The sequence below is a fragment of the Pangasianodon hypophthalmus genome, chromosome 16 (assembly GCF_027358585.1).
Source record: "Pangasianodon hypophthalmus isolate fPanHyp1 chromosome 16, fPanHyp1.pri, whole genome shotgun sequence".
Taxonomy (NCBI): Eukaryota; Metazoa; Chordata; class Actinopteri; order Siluriformes; family Pangasiidae; genus Pangasianodon; species Pangasianodon hypophthalmus.
Genome location: NC_069725.1, coordinates 15,835,442 through 15,851,294, shown reverse-complemented (window position 1 = coordinate 15,851,294; position 15,853 = coordinate 15,835,442). Strand labels below are relative to the sequence as shown.

Here is a 15,853-nt window from a genome sequence, read left to right as displayed (position 1 = left end):
AATTGGGGCCTTCATAGGCAAGGCGATGACCTTGCTTTAGTACTTGTCAAAGAAAAGTGCAAACAGGAAAACTCCATTACTTCTGAAGGTAACAGCCCTAGTAGTCCTCTTCTCAGTTGTATTAACATGATAACATCCATAACCTTCTGTTTTTCTGTCCCATTATCACAACCCAATTTTACATAGTAATGTGCAAAATTATATTTATAAAATAACATTTTAACATGCATGTTTCACCATGTTTTGCCATCAAAAATCGTCAATAATTTTAACTCTTTACTACGAGACATGACAAATCTTAAATGTCCAGTGTTTCAAATACATAGAAGTTTATCTGCATTGATAAATATGACACCAAATTGACAAAGTTTTGTGGGAGAAAAAACATTTTCTTTTTTTTTTCTTTTTCTTTTTTTTCTAATAAATTTTTATTCATAAGAAAATATGGGGTATAATAAAACAAAAAAATCATTACAAGACTTGGGTGGGGTGGTCATTTCAGAATTTTGAGGAAGGGCAGAGTAATACAGGTACAACACATAATAAATATAACAGATCAGGCCAATGGTTTAGATTAGTCTAAAGGTTGTAACAACTGAATGTTACTTTGTCTAATGCCACACAATGAAAGACACAGCACATTTGTGACTACACACTTTCTACAAACTCTAAATTTTAAAGGCCATTGCAGAAAGCATCATAAGTATAACATGAAAGAGACTTGAATGAACACGAAAAGGATAGAATTGAAGTCTGGTCTGTCACCAGGGGGTCTGGTGATTGACTTGGCCAGCCTAAAGCCTTTGACTTTTTTGCCCTGCTGTAGTCCTTTGCTGTGTTGGCAGTGTGTTTTGGTTCACTGTCTTGCTGCATGATGATGTTCCTCCCAATTAGATTGGATGCATTTCTCTGTAAATTGGCAGACAGGATGTTTCACCATTGTGCTGCTACCGTCATCAGTATCGACATCAATAAAGGTTAGTGAGCCTATTCCAGAAGCAGTGGATATAAAAAGTCTACACGCCCCTGTTAAAATGGCAGGTTTTTGTGACATAAAAAAAATTAAACCAAGGTAAATCGTGTCAGAATCACGTTCCATCCTCAATGGGAAATTACAACATATAAAAATTAAGTGAAAAACTATCAAACATTTTACGGAAAATAGGAAAAATAAAAAACTTACAATAACCTGGTTGCTTAAGCGTGCACACCCCTAAACTAATACACTGTTGAAGCACCTTTTGATTATATTACACCACTCAGTCTTTTTGGCTAAGAGTCTATCAGTGTGGCAGATCTTGCAATATTTGGCAATATTTTCTCACTCTTTCTTGCAAAAACATTCAAGATCCATTAAAATATAATGGCATCTCCTGTGCACATCATGCTTCAGGTCACCCCACAGATTTTTAGTTGGATTCAGGTCTGGGCTCTGGCTAGGCCATTCAAAAACAGTGATCTTTTGGTTGAGCAATTTGTTTGTTGATTTGGATGTATGCTTTGGGTCATTGTTGTGCTACAAGAGGAAATTCCTTTTCATCTTCAGCTTACTAGCAGACACTTGAAGGTTTTGCACTAAAATCGACTGGTATTTGTAACTATTCATGATTCACTCCACCTTGATAAAAGCCCCAGTTCTGGCTGAAGAAAAGCAGCCCTAAAGAATGATGCTGCCACCCACCATGCTTCACCACGGGTATGGTGTTCTTTTGGTGATGTGCTTTTTTATACACCAAACATAACTTTTGGAATTATGGAATTATTCTACCTTTTGGAATTGATCTCATCAGACCATAACACATTTTGCCACATAGTTTGAGTTTAGTTGATTTAGTTGAGCTTGGATGTTTTTTGTGAGAAAGGGCTTCCATCTAGCCACCCTACCCCATAGCCCAGACATGTGAAGAATATGAGAGATTGTTGTCACATGCAGAGAGTAATCAGTACTTGTCAGATATTCCTGCAGCTCCTTTAAGGTTGCCATAGGTCTCTTGGCAGCCTTCCTGTTACGTTTTTGTCTTGTCCTTTTATGAATTTTTGAGAGACATCCTGTACTTGGTGATGTCACTGTGGTGGTCCATTTTCTCCACTTGTTGATGATGACCTTCACGGTGTTCCATGGTACATGTACCTGGTACAATCCTATAGAAACAGCTGATCTTTATTTGGGGTTAATCAGAATAATTTAATTGATGACAGCCACATGATAATTACTTTTGAACATGAGATCATGGTGTCATTCTGAACACAGACACATCCCCAGTTATAAAAGGGTATGCACACTTATGCAACTAGGTTGTTGTAAGTTTTTATTTTTCCTATTTATCCCTAAAATGTTTCTGATTGTTTTTCACTTAATTTTCATACATTGTAATTTCACATTGAGGGTAGAAAAAGTTCTAATATAATTTATCTCGGTTTCATTTTTTACATGACAAAAACCTGCCATTTTAACAGGGGTACGAAGACTTTTTATATCCACTGTATGCAAGCCCAAGCCATGGCACTACCTCCACCATGCTTGACTGATGAGATCATATGTTTTGGATCATGAGCAGATCCCTTTTTTCCCACACTTTGGATTTTCCATCACTTTAGTAGTTGAGGTTAATCTCAGTTTCAAAACTTTTGTGGCTCATCTTTATTTTTTTGCAAATTCAAATCTGGCCTTCCAATTCTTACTACTGATGATGTGGTTTGCATCTTATGGTATGGCCTCTATATTTCTGCTCTCAAAGTTCTCTTTTCAATTCAATTCAATTCAATTTTATTTGTATAGCACTTTTAACAATGGACATTGTCACAAAGCAGCTTTACAGAAATAAATACATTCAAATTAAATTAAATCAAAATAAATTGTAAATTTATCCATAATGAGCAAGCCAGAGGCGCCGGTGGCAAGGAAAAACTCTCTGAGACGATATGATGAAGAAACCTTGAGAGGAACCAGACTCAGAAGGGAACCCATCCTCATCTGGGAGATAATAGTGCAATTATAAATAAATCCCTTCTATAACTGTGTACTACATGGACAAATAGTGCAGTTGTGCAACCAGTAAATTCATTACAGTTTTCAAATGAAGTCCATTTTGTCGAACCTAACAACTGTCCGCTGATGGAGACCTGAGTGCAAAACTGCTCGCAGCAACCGCATCCCCAAAGCCACTACAGCAAATGCAGTCCCAAGCCATCACAGTACAACTTCCCATATGAGATCCCCAAGCCATCTCCAGAGCCCCCAAGTGACATCATCCCCAACAATCCCAATGATCATCAGGCTGTCCATGTGGGGCCACCCCCAGAAGCAGTGAGCGATCTTCAACCGATGAGAACTCCAACCAGAAGTAGGGCTGGTTCAGGATGGATTAGGCAGGTCCGGAGAGCAGAAGGGGTCAGGATCACTGGTATCTTAGGAGTAGCATGTGTGGCTCGACAGAGAGAGAGAGAGAGAGAGAGAGATTGTTAGGTAAGCTCTTTCAAATGGTGGCTTGTGATACCTTCATCCCTGCGCTGTTGAAGTTGTTGTTGATGTTACTGAATGTTGTGTTTGCGTTTTTCCTCACAGCTTTGACAATGTTTCTGCCATCAACTGTTGGTTTCCTTGGCCGACCTGTTTGTTGTCTGGTTGTTAGTACACCAGTGGTTTCTTTCTTTTTCAGGACATTCCAAATTGTTGTATTGGCTATGCCCAATGCTTGTGCAATGTCTCTGATCGATTTTCCTCTTTTCTTAGCTTCAAAAGTCTTGCTTTTCTCCCATAGACGGCTCTCTTTCCTTCATGTTGGTTTATCCTTTTTAACAACAAATGCAGTCTTCACAGGTGAAACCCAGGGCTCAAACCAAGAGTAGCCATTCACAGCTATTAATTGTTTAAACTAGCAATCTAACTGGGCATGCTTGGGCAACAAGGAACACCTGTCAGTCACATGTTACAATATTTTTGATCACTTGAAAAATGGGTGGGTTCATACAAAAGGTGCCATGTTCTAAGTTGTTTACCATACCTAGATATCTAGTAAATATTGAGAAATGAAAGTGGAAGTTTTGATCTATTGTGTCATATTCATCTTTTGATCTTAAACCCAAATGACTTCAGTGTATAGCAAAAAAAAAAAAAAAAAAAGAATTGGCCTTGCTGTTCCAATACTTTTTTTACAGAAAACCAAGATGGCGGGGTGGTCAGACGCAGACTTCATCTCCAAATAATCTCACTTTACTGCTAATTCATAAGAAAAAAACTTCAAAACTCATCTATGATCGCCAAAGCCTTTTGGAAATCGGCAGTGCGTACAAACACCAACTCTCGCCGGCAGCTACTGAGAAGCTACGAGGCCTTTGTCTACTGCTGAAGCCTGACCTCGAAACCGCAGCCTCGTCCACTGTCGCTACCTGCACAAGGCGGCGTCGAAAGAGGTGTGAGGGAGGATGGAAAAGCGGTAAGCGCGGAGGTATACGAGCTAGGCTAAGGGCTAACCCCACAAGACCGGCTCTTCCAACACTTATGCTCTCAAATGCTGTCTTGCTGGAAAATAAACTGGACTTAATTCAACTCGGTCTACCCAGCGAGAGACAAGGGATTGCTGTGTTTTTATCTTCACTGAAACATGGCTAAACAACAACATCCCGGACTCCGCCATTCAGCTGCACAGACTAACCTGCTACCGAGCGGACAGAGATTCATCATTGACTGGTAAGGCTCACGGAGGAGGCTTGTGTGTGTGTATCAACAAAGATTGGTGTAACAATGCTGCGGTAGTATCAAAACACTGTTCATCGCTGGTGGAGTTTATGTTTGTGAAGTGTTCACAGCGATCGTCATTGTTGCTGTTTACATTCCCCTGTGTGCAAACGCTAAGGACGTGCTTCGCGAACTGTACAGCGCTATCAGCGAGCAACAAACAAACAACTCTGATGGCTTTTTCATTATAGCTGGTGACGAAGTTCTACCAGCATGTGAACAAAGGGGGCAACAAGGGGAAACAACACACTGGACCTTGTTTATACAACAGAGAAAAATGCATACAAGGCTGCACCCTGCCCCCACCTCGGATACTCAGACCACATGTCTGTATGGCCAGACGATGCTACCTCAGCACTGCAGGACTGCTTCCAGGACACAGACTGGAGCATGTTCAGAGAGGCAGCCACCTACAACAATCACACAGACTTACAAGAGTACACCTAAACAGTGACTGCTTACATCAAAAAGTGCATAGATGATGTGACAGTCACCAAGACCATCACCACACGGGTCAACCAGAAGCCATGGATGACAGCTGAGGTGAGGCATTCAGATCAGGAGATAAGCCAGCTCTCAAAACAGCAAGAGCCAATCTGTCTCATGGCATCAAGAAGGCAAAACATCAATATGCTCAAAAAATCAACAATAACTTCAGTGACAGTAAAGACACCCGGACCCTGTGGCAAGCCATTCAGAGCATCACTGGCTACAAGCCCTTGCCACAGGCCAGTGACAATGACACATCCCTACCGGATGCACTCAACCACTTCTACTCACGATTTGAGATACAGAACGGCACACCTGCACAAAAACTACACACGACCAGTCTCTCTCTAGCCGACTATGTCTTTCTCCAGCTGACGTAAGAAAGACCCTGTCCAGGATCAACCCATGTAAGGCTGCGGGCCCTGACAACATACCTGGCCGTGTACTAAGAGATTGTGCTGCACAGCTGACGGATGTGCTAACAGATATCTTCAACACCTCGCTGAGCCAGGCAGTCATCCCCACGTGTCTCAAATCCACCACCATAATTACAGTACCAAAGAAGTCACCTGTGTCCTGCCTGAATGACTATCATCCCATAGCACTGACCCCAATATAATGAAGTGCTTTGAGAGGATAGTCATGCATCACATCAAGTCCAGTCTCCCAAACACGCTGGACCCATTCCGGTTTGCATACCGTCCAAACCGTTCCACGGACGATGCAATATCCTCCACTCTCCACCTAGCTCTTACTCACCTGGAACAGAAAGACTCTTATGTTAGAATGCTGTTCATCGAATTCAGCTCAGCATTCAACACAATGATCCCTCAGCAGCTTATCAACAAACTAAACTTGCTGGGCCTCAACTTACCCCTCTGTAATTGGATCCTGGACTTTTTAACTGACAGACCTCAGTCAGTCCATGTCAGCCGCAACACCTCCAGCACTACCACGCTGAGCACAGGTGCCCCACAGGGCTGTGTGCTCAGTCTGCTGCTCCACACACTGCTCTTCACGCTGCTGACTCACGACTGCATTGCCAAGTTCAGCTCCAACCGCATCAAGTTTGCTGATGGCACAACTGTGGTAGGCCTCATCAGAAACAATGATGAAACACACTACAGAGAGGAAGTGGCACAGCTGGCTGAATGGTGCGGTGTCAACAACCTGTCCCTCAATGTGAGTTAGACAAAGTTGGTTGTGATGGACTTCAGGAGAAACTCTGTTGACCACCCCCCACTGACGGCTCGGCCGTGGAGAGAGTCAGCAGCACTAAATTCCTGGGAGTGCACATTACAGAGGATCTCACCTGGACCACCTGGATTTGATGTCTACTTACTGTAGTACAGTGCAAGTATTCACCCTTATGATCTGAGTTACTGTCCTGAGCCCATTTTCTTAACTGGTTTGGCTTTTGAATAAGAGCACCAACTCAAAAATTTGTCAATCTCAAAAATATCTGATCCTCAATAATTATCAAGAACATGGCCACCACATACTAATCAATTCTTGAATGGTGAAACTTATTTACTCATTCAGCTATCACATGACATTTTAAATGGACTCTAAAAATATGTGTAAGGCGGGGGAGACGGTGACAGTTGCAAGTTAATACTCTTTATTAGACCAAAGGCAAACAAATCCAAAATGTTAAGCAGATTCAAGGTCAAGGAACAGGCAGATGTCAGGCAATGTACAAAGAAAGATACTCGGGAAAGAGATAAAGACATAAACAAGTAACTTAGTCGTAACCATAAACACTGTAGCATAGAATCAAAGGCTTGGTATCGACAGGTACAGGACACTGAGCATATGTTTCACAATGTGTGAGTGAACTGAGAGTCCTTAAGTACTGTGTGGCTGTGATAGTGTGATTGACTCCAGGCATGTGTGATCAGCATGAATGTGAATATGAACGTGATAGAGTGTTGTAGTGGGTGTTGTAGTCCTCGTTGTTCATGGCTGTAGGTCACTCTGTAGTCTGGGAGTTGTAGCCGATGGCCATGTTTGTAGGCCTCTCGATGTTACCTGTTATGGAAAGCAATGCTGTTTCCAGCATTGACAGGACAGAACCCCTCCCTTAAGAGCTCATTCTGGGAGAAGGGTTCGTTCTGGGTCTCCCAGTGGGGCATGGAGCTGGTTCGTCAGGGTGTTTGGCATGTTCTTGGCAAAGTAGTGGGTCAAGAACATCCTGGGCTGGGACCCAGCACCTTTCCTCAGGTCCATATCACTCCCAGTCACTGAGACATTGTAGTCTAGAGTCTAGAATCTCCTTGACAATGTAGGGCAGCTGTCCGTCAATGTCCAGAGGAGCTAGGGGGTGTGGAGGGGGGATGTTTTTGGCTAGGGGACCTGGGGTGAATTTTGAAGGGGCCAATTTAGCAGTGCGTTAGTTTCCTGCATCCATGTGTGACTCGGATGTCTTTCATTAAGAGTCATACTCTATCCCCAGTTTTGTGGTTTGGCATTTTGACGTCTGTCTGCAAATTCCATGTTCCTCTTGGTTGTATGTTCCAGGTGTTGATGTGCAACCTCCCACACTTGTTCACTCCTCTTGAAACATTCTTTGATTGCAGGGGACTCAGATGGGTTGGCGTTCCATGGGAACAGGGGATGTTGGTAACCTTGAACACACTACAACTTAGTTGCTTGGCTGAGTGATGGAGTCCTGGGTGTATTCTGCCCATAAAACTTCAGGAATCCCATAGTGTCTGAATACATGGGTGAAGGTGAGATTGGCAGTTTTGAAGGCCGAGGGGAGACGAGGTAGGGGAAGCAGACAGCGGGACTTCATTAAGCTAGTGTCTCTCATCTGGCTTTGCTGAAACATACAACTGTGTGTCATCAGCCAAACAGTGAAAGCTAATACCATTTTTACGAATAATTTTATCCAGAGGGAGCATCTACAGAGAAAAAAGCAATGGCCCTAAAACAGAACCTTGTGGAGCACCAAACCTTACCTTAATATGTATAGTTAATATGTAAGTCACCATTTACATCTAATGTACACTTATTACATATAAAGCTAGTACAATGGAGGAAGAATGACTAACTATCCTGCACGACACACTGAGCAAGCTAAATGTTTGCCATGTTGAATGTTCAATGTACCTTACTGGAAGCTTTCTGGTAAAGTTTTTAGGCAGATCCGACATGGATGGCCTCCATTTGCTGCCTTTAAAAAACCAAACAAAAAGCATTCTTCAAAAAACTGAGAAGCAGCAAAAAAGGGAAAGTGAAAAATACAGCAGATGAAAACAAAAGCACTGAAATTAATGATAATAAAATGTTTAGTTTAAACGCCAACGCAAACGATTGGAAAACAGGAACTACATCAAGGAGACATACTGGCAGCACCCAGCTCAGCCAGGTGAGAGGTGAAAGGAAGAGTTTGTAATGTTAGTAAAGTTAATAAGCATTTAATTTGTTAATTCATATTTGACATTCAGGAGTAAGTATGCTTCGTTTGTTGAAACTAACATACATTGCACATATTATCCATCAGTAAAGCAGATACACCGATCAGCCATAACATTATGACCACCTGCCTAATATTGTGTTGGTCCCCTTTTGCTGCCAAAACAGCCCTGACCTGTCGAGGCATGGACTCCACTAGATTCCTGAAAGTGTGCTGTGGTATCTGGCAAAAAGATGTTAACAGCAGATCCTTTAAATCCTGTAAGTTGCGAGGTGAGGATTGGATTGAGATCTGGGGAATTTGGAGGCCAAGTCAACATCTTGAACTCTTTGTCATGTTCCTTGAACCATTCCTGAACAATTTTTCCATTAGGGAATACTGTTGCCACAAAGGGATGTACCTGGTCTGCAACAATGTTTAGGTAGGTGGTATAAGTCAAAATGGCACCCACATGAATGCCAGGACCCAAAGTTTCCCAGCAGAACATTGCCCAGAGCATCACACTGACTCCGCCAGCTTGCATTCTTCCCATAGTGCATGCTGGTGCCATCTCTTCCCCAGGTAAACGATGCACACGCACCCGGCCTTCCACATGATGTAAAAGAAAATGTGATTTATTGGACCAGGCCACCTTCTTCCATTGCTCTGTGGTCCAGTTCTGATGCTCACCTGTCCATTGTAGGCACTTTTGGCAGTGGACAGAGGTCAGCATGGGCACTCTGACAGGTCTGTGGCTACACAGCCCCATATGCAGCAAGCTGCGATGCACTGTGTGTTCTAACACCTTTCTATCATAGCCATAACTTTTAATCAATTTGTGCTACAATAGCTCTTCTGTGGGATCAGACCAGACGGACTAGCCTTCACTCCCCACGCGCATCAGTGAGCCTTGGGCGCCCATTACCCTGTTGCTAGTTCACCGGTTGTCCTTCCTTGGACCACTTTTGGTAGGTACTAACCACTGCATACCGGGAACACCCCACAAGGCCTGCCGTTTTAAAGATGCTCTGACTCAGTCATCTAACCATCACAATTTGGCCGTAGTCAAAGTCTCTCTAATCGTTACGCTTGCCCATTTTTCCTGTTTCCAACACATCAACTTTGAGAACCGACTGGTCACTTGCTGCCTAATATATCTCAACCCTTGACAGGTGCTATTGTAATGAGATAATCAATATTATTCACTTCACCTGTCAGTGGTCATAATGTTATGATTGATGTATGTTATGTATGTTATGGCATAATGTATATAATGCCTTTACTCATCTTCTAATGTTGCTAATATTAAAGACCACTGAATAACGGCACAAGAATGAATGGATTTATCAACATTTGTTCCTCCTTGTTTTAATGTTTCAACATCCTCACTAAATGGCTGACAAAAACACTGAACTTTACTGAGTTCAGTCCATGTCCTCATTTTCAGAATATTAGTTTGATGCCCATTGCATCACAAATCCAACTTCACAAAAAATCTCTCAGATGAACTGTGTTCTTATATCACCATTTTATTGTAGAAGGAGTGCATTGTAATTAAAATACAAATGTGCAGAACACAAACACTGATTGCAATTTTGAAAGTTATTTGATTTAAAGGATTATTAAAAGAATATTAACTCACTTTGTTCAAACAGATAAAAATTTCATTCAGATTGGCCTCAACTGCTTTACTCTATACTGATTGATTACATTTACATGTAGCCTAATAATCTGTTAAATAGAATAATAATAACCATGTAAAGTAGGCATGGGGGAATTTCGTTGTCTTGAATTTCATAATACAAAATACTGGTGAGATGAATTTAGCTTCTCTGAGGTGCATCGCAATATTTTAATTTAATATTCATTATTCGCTCTACCTCTTGTTAAACACTAGGCAGCACCACCAGAGGTAGTCACATATAGAGCACAAAGCTTGTGAGTGTAAACCAAAATGCCTCAAAGTATGCTTACTTAATAGTCCAAAAAGTTAAACTAATCAGAAGGAAGCTTAATATATATTACAGTGTGCGTATAACATATACAGTCAGGTCCAGAAGTATTTGGACAATGACAGAGTTTTTGTGATTTTTCCTTTATATACCACCACAATGGATTTGATATAAAACAATCAAGATGTGATCGAAGTGTAGACTTTTAACTTTATTTTAAGAGGTTCCACAAAAATATGGCATTTACCATTTAGGAATTACAGCCATTTTAAGCAAAGTACTTCCATTTTCAGGGGCTCAAAGGTATTTGGACAATTGACTGACAAGAAGTTAACTGACCAGGTGTGGTCCATTCCCTTGTTACTTCAAGACAAATGAAGCAGATAAAAGGTCTGGAGTTGATATCAGGTATTGAGTTGGCATTTGGCAGCTGTTTGACTGGAGCTACCAATATGAAGTCCAAGGAGATCTCAATGCAAGTGAAGGAGGCCATCATTACGCTGAAAAAACAACATAAATCTATAAGAGAGATAGCAAAATCGTTAAGTGTGGCCAAATCATCAGTTGGGTACATTCTTAAAAAGAAAGAAAGCACTGGTGAGCTCAACAACATCGAAAGGCCTGGAAGACCATGGAAGACAACTAAAGTGAATGATCACAGAATCCTTTCCTTGGTGAAGAAAAACCCCTTCACAACATCAACAGAAGTCAAGAATACTCTGGAAAAGGTAGGCTTATCATTGTCAAAATCTACAATCAAGAGACACCTTCATGGATGTAAATACAGAGGGTTTACAACAAGGTGCAAACCACTGGTAACATTCAAGAACAGGAAAGCCAGATTAGACTTTGCCAGAAAACATCTAAAAAAGCCTCCCATGTTCTGGAATAAGATTCTTTGGACTGACGAAACCAAGATTAACTTGTACCAGAATGATGGGAAGAGAAAAATATGGTGAAAGAAAGGAGCAGCTCATGATCCAAAGTATACCACATCATGTGTCATACATGGTGGAGGCAGTGTTTTGGCATGGGCATGTATGGCTGCCAATGGAACGGGCTCACTGGTGTTTATTGATGACTAAGTAATTACTGAGGTTGAAGCTTTGCTGAGTAATGTGACACCAGCATTGTGAAGATATAGCAAAAATCTTTGGACAAATTCTCAAAAGCAGATTTTGCATATTAAGCAAATTATCATAAATTAGGCTCTGCCTCACTAGACTTGATTCCCATGTTGTGGCCATTTTTTTTTAAAAATGTGGCCATGGTTTTAAGAATTATTGAAGGGCAAACTACCCTGAGTAGTATGCCACCAATTGTGTGACGCTAGGACAAAAATCTAGGTTAGGACAAATTCTCAAAAGTAGATTTTGCGTATTAATTTATGCAAATTTGCTATAAATCTAAGTGGGCAGAGGTAAATGGTTCTGGAGACTTATTTAGAGAGAACCCAAGGAATAAGTGGCAAAATGAAATTTCTCTGTATGATTTTTCTGAGATTTTATCTGAGCCAAAATGTAAAACACTCTGCTATAGTGCCAGCATTAGGCTAATTAACCTCATCTGTCATGCCTGAGTAGCAGGAAGGAGTACTACCTACTGACCAAATCTCACATTTGTAAGAACTACTGTTTGGTCTCCATGATCTGTTTTAATGGAAAACAATAATAAATTAATAAATAAATAATAAAAATAGACACAAGTGGTGATCTCCGGGGACCAAGCACTCCCCATTGGCCAGTTCTTGCCAAGATACAAAGAACAAAAGAGCCTATACGTGGAGCATACTTGTCAAAAACCTTGAGAGGAACCAGACTCAAAAGGAAACCCATCCTCATCTGCGTGAGTGGTATTCTGGTGATAAGAACTCTAACCAGAAGTAAGGCATCAAGATGGATCAGGCAGGTCCGGAGAGCAGAAGGGACAAGATCACTGATATCTGAGGATTAGCATGTATAATTCAACAGAGAGAGAGAGACACAGATTATTAGGTATGCTCATTGTCACATAAGACAGTGTACAGTGTGGTCAGAGTGTGTGTGTGTGTGTGTGTGTGTGTGTGGGGGGGGGGGGGGGGGGGGGGGTTTGGTTGACAGCATCCATACATCCCAGTTCACCAAAACACTCTATGCCCATGAACCCTTCAGATCTGCTCCTTTACCTAAGAAAAAAATATCTTCATATCTTCTGGCTCTAGTAAGGACTCTCACTGCTGCATTCTGGACTAACTGGAGCTTGTTTATGCACCTACTGGAACATCCAGCCAGCAAGGCATTGCAATAATACAACCTAGAGGTATCAAAAGCATGAACTATTTTTTCTGCATAATGTAGTGACATTACATTTCTTATCTTAGCAATAAGAAAAAGACTATCCTAGGAATATTATCTACATGAGCTTCAAATGAAAGACTGTAGTCAATAATCACAACCTATTTATTGTATCATTAGATGCAGACAAGCATTTCATAGAGTTGAGTGGAACAATTTATTCACAGGATACAAATTATTTCAGAGGATAATAGTGTTTCTGGTTATGTTAAATGGTTATATTAAATTAATCTGTCCAAATCTCTGGCACTTCCTCTTAATATATTCTCTTTAGCTTCTGTACTACACTCCTACACTCGTTAGAAAAAGAAAGTACACCTTTATATCTCTGAGCATTAAACGGTCTAAGCTTGGACTGAATTTGCTGGGACACCTACTCTTGGACAGATTGGCAACCTGTCTTGAAGGCTCAAAATTTGTAAACAGTCCTTCTCACTGTAGAATTATATGGTTCAATTTGTTTTGAGATGGCCTTATAACCCTTCCCAGATTGATGAACAGCAACAGTTGTGCCTCTGAGATCATGGCTGATGTCCTGTTTCTTGGCATGATGTAGTTGGGTGTACTGGTGCTCCAGAACACCAAACTGTCAAAAGTTCTGCTTTTATAGTCACACTTCCTGATGGTTAACTAATATTGTTCATTTCATTAGTAACACCTGGCTGCTAATTACTCTCATAATGATTATGGAAGTAGGAAGGGTGTACTTTTTCCCACCTGGTTTCTAATTGTTGGTTTACTTTTTGGGGAAAAATTACTACATATTGAAATCCGATATGTTTTATTGTTGTCATCTGAGATTAATGTTGTTCTTTAGACCTTGATAAATAAAAACTTAGAACTGAAGGAGGGTGTACTTTTTCCCCCATGACAGTATATTCACATTTAGGTTAGCTGTAGACGGTTTTAAGTATTTGGGCATTTTTAGAACTCCCCCGCTTTTTGCAATCTGTTAATGTAAACTATTTTACCTTAATTAAGAAGATAAGGGAAGAATTGAATGTGTGGTGCTCACTCCCTCTCTCGTTTTTCAGCAGAATAAGTGGGTCATTAATGCTGAGGTGGATATTTAGGAATCCAATCACCACAGGTGCTGGAACCCTATTCTAATTGTTAAGATCTTTCTTTCTTTCTTTCGTGCTTGCTTGCTTGCTTATTTCATCATCATTAATAGGGGTCCAAGCACAGAATAGGGTTCTGAGCTGGAACACTATTGTTTTTGTGTGGATTTTTCTTATCTGAGCTGTTTGTATCCCTATTGGAATTGTTAGGATTTTTCTTATTATTCTTATTCTGATTCCTTGTTAAAACGCGATGGGCAGCCTAATTCTCAAATCATAGAGACATGTAACTTGGATAATAGATAGTACTCCTTCCCAATACTCAGGCAAGCGAGATGGTCCCAATCGACCAAATGGTGGTACTATAGTGCAAGCGTTTACATTTAATGTAAATGTAATGTCCAATATGTCAAGAACCATAAGTCCGTAAGTCAAACTACTCAACAGGTTATGAATCTCAATAATTATTAAAAACATTTTGTTTATATATTTATTAACAATATGGCCACCACAGAGCAATCAATTTTACTCAAGCAGCTATAATTCATGAGTGCGTAAGTGTATTCACATGAAACTCAAAAGGCATATAGAGGAAATGATTCTGAGGTCATCTGCAAAGTTTGGGGCATGCTCCTGCAAAGGGGGTGGATCTAAAGTCAGATATCTCTTTGGCAGGAACCGAAAGTCAGTTTGAGCAGAAATTTGGTAGCTTGCATATATGTGCTAAACTGCAAGTGGATTTTATATGATGACCTGTTTACATAAAAAATATGGCCAACATTGGACAATCAGTTTTCAACAGAGATTTGACTGGGTTGCCATTGAGCTATCATCACAAAACTTGAGTGGCAGGTTTGGGTAGGGACCCCCTACTATCTGATGCAATCTCATGCAAATTGAATACTGGGGGGTACTATTCATATTTGTGCACACAAAAACATGCATTTTTGAGGTTAATTTTTTCCTCACACTCTAAAGAAATCCATTTTAAGACACTTAGTGCTGCCCAATTAACCCTGTGATAATTTGCATAAAATTTGCAAATTAGTCCTAGGATTTTGGATCATCTTCACAATTTTGGTGGGAAACTACTAAGCATACTATGATTCTCAATAATTGTCAAAAACATGTTGAGATTTGTAAACAATATGACCACCATATGTCAATCAATTCTTCTTCTTCTTCTTCTTCTTCTTATTATTATTATAAATATTATTATTAGGGGGCCAAGCACATAGTGCTTTGAACCCTGTTGTTCTAGTTAGGATTTATCTTCTTCTACTTCTCATTATGTATCTTCTCAGTATGTTCTCAATTTGTTCAGTATGTAGTGCTCCCTGCCCCTACTCAGCCAGTAAGTAGTGAGCTATTGTTGCAAAACTAGGAAGTGTGGTCCCTCTAAGGACCCTCTAATTGCTGATATAGTCTTACTCTATTTGGCCTCTGGAGGGGCGCTATTAATGTTTTGCACTCTTTTGTAAAATAAGGTTAACTTTGTTTTCCCCATGCTCCTTACTCTATAACAATTTGCCATTTGGAACATTTAGTTCTGTCCAGTCAGTTTTTTAAATAATTTGCTTAATATGCAAAACATACTTTTGAGAACTTGTCCTAGGATTTTGTGGTCAAACTACTCAGCAGAATGTGACCCTCAGTAATGGTTAAAAACTTTTTGACAATTATAAACAATATGGCCACCACCTGTCAATCAATTCTTTCAAGTTGGAGGCTAATTTAATTAAACAGCTATAAGACAGGGTTATCATTGACAAATACCCACCAAATTTGGTACTTGCATCCCACTCCCTACTCAGCCAAATAAAATAAGAAATATCAACCTGAATATAGGGGGTGCTATAATAAATGAATTTACCTTTTGG

The 15,853-nt window shown here is 40.5% G+C and overlaps 1 protein-coding gene across 13 annotated transcripts in view; it reads left to right on the top strand.

Annotated features, from left to right (window-relative positions):
• znf512b (zinc finger protein 512B) overlaps positions 1-15,853 on the top strand; it is a 163,535-nt gene that overhangs the window by 45,558 nt on the left and 102,124 nt on the right. The window lies entirely within an intron of this gene.